This window comes from Ornithodoros turicata, unplaced genomic scaffold (genome assembly GCF_037126465.1).
Source record: "Ornithodoros turicata isolate Travis unplaced genomic scaffold, ASM3712646v1 Chromosome137, whole genome shotgun sequence".
Taxonomy (NCBI): domain Eukaryota; kingdom Metazoa; phylum Arthropoda; class Arachnida; order Ixodida; family Argasidae; genus Ornithodoros; species Ornithodoros turicata.
Window position 1 is genome coordinate 117,516 of NW_026999313.1, and position 1,618 is coordinate 119,133.

The 1,618-nt window shown below is 44.4% G+C and overlaps 1 long non-coding RNA gene across 1 annotated transcript; it reads left to right on the forward strand.

Moving 5' to 3' along the window:
* The first annotated feature begins 210 nt into the window (after positions 1-210).
* Positions 211-1,275, forward strand: LOC135372278 (uncharacterized). The gene is made up of 3 exons (XR_010415931.1): positions 211-393; positions 456-612; positions 1,013-1,275. It is a non-coding gene; the product is annotated as an uncharacterized LOC135372278 (long non-coding RNA).
* The last annotated feature ends 343 nt before the right edge of the window (positions 1,276-1,618 follow it).

The window sequence follows — 1,618 nt, forward strand, 5'->3', positions numbered from 1 at the left end:
CGTACAACAACAAAGTGATTTGCTATCACAACTGACGCCGCCTTCAAGGGACCCTGTCGGTGATGTTCAGCAGCTTGTCGCACAACCATTCAGTCGTATTGAAGACTTCGAGCAGTTTGAGAGCACATTAACCCCCGCCCTGGAGGAACAATTTGTAAATTTTGGTCACCATTTCAATTATGCCTGCACTCGACACTTCACAATGGCAAATACAACGCTCTTGAATAATCCAGGTGCAAGAGCTGACACTCCTAGGTGGAGCTACACCTAAGGCCGCCGTTAAGCGGATCCTGGAATACGTTATGACCGACCAGGTCGCGGAAAAATACAGCTGGGAAGGACGTAAGGGGAAGAATGTGTTCCGCGACCTTCGTCTACCTAACATTATGATGCGTAAGTGTGTCATGTTACATGCAAGAGTGTGCTGATAGCTAAAAATGTGCTAACGTTTTCAGGTGCTGTTCACGCGCAAAAACAGCTGTCAAAGTGCACGAACTACGACCTAGAAAAGGCTACAAAGGACTGGCTTCGTCACTCAGCCGACAGACTCAAGCGGGTTGCGGATTGAACCTTCACCATGCCACACACAGCACGCGACACAGTGCTTTAACCGTAAGCTTTTACTGCATTTTCTGCTTCCTCGTTTCATTCATGCCAGTTAACACTGTGCTACAGTTATGCTTATCTTATCTCATGCTCAGTACGTCCCTCCGCTCTCATCTGAAACGGTACTTAGCAATCACGTAGCAAGTCATGGTACAGCTGCGTGCATTGGTACGTGCTGAGTGAAGTTAAATTTAAGTTAGAAAGTGTTAAGTTAGAGAGTTTTACTGAAAGAACGTTGTTCGTGAAATTGATCCCCAGTAACACCAATACATAATATTGTGTACATTGAGCAGATGATTTTGGTGCAATAGCAAAGCGATATAATTACAGAGGCACGTACACAGTGGCATGCCTGGAATTCTGCAGGTTTGCCACGTGGACACTAATGCAGACTTTTCTTTTTCAGTGTACTCATTCCTTCAAATGAAGCATCCGCCAGCCAGCAGGTTGCACATCATATTTCCATATGCATTATATATATATATTCTGATATTATGAGGTGTGTACACGAAATAAACAATGTCTGAGGCTTAAGATCCGTTGTGCCATTTATTGAAGTAAGAAAATTATGTAATTTTAAAGAAAAATGCATGATTTAGCAAAGTCCTATTTATGTCTCAAATCCTGTGATTGACGTTCCATGGATGTTCCTGGGACATCCGTTTTGGGGTAAAAGCATAGTCCCATGGATATCCCATGGTAATCCCCAGGCTTTCTGGGTAGATCCCATGGATATCCGAATATCCATTTTTCAATATTCCATGGACGTCCCTGGGACGTCTATGGTTTACTGGGATAAGTCGTCAGAACACAACCGTTACTCACGAGGTTGCATGATGGTTGTCATGCACGATTGCAGGGTGCCTTGGGCAGGATAAATGCGCAGCAAGCCGATCCCAGTACTACATCACGCTACTGTTGTCAGAATTAGAGTTCTCGTCGTCTCTTCTGGTCTCTTCTCTTCCGGAGTGCTCCTTTTGGGCACGTTTTGTATTACGCTTTGCTTACTTTT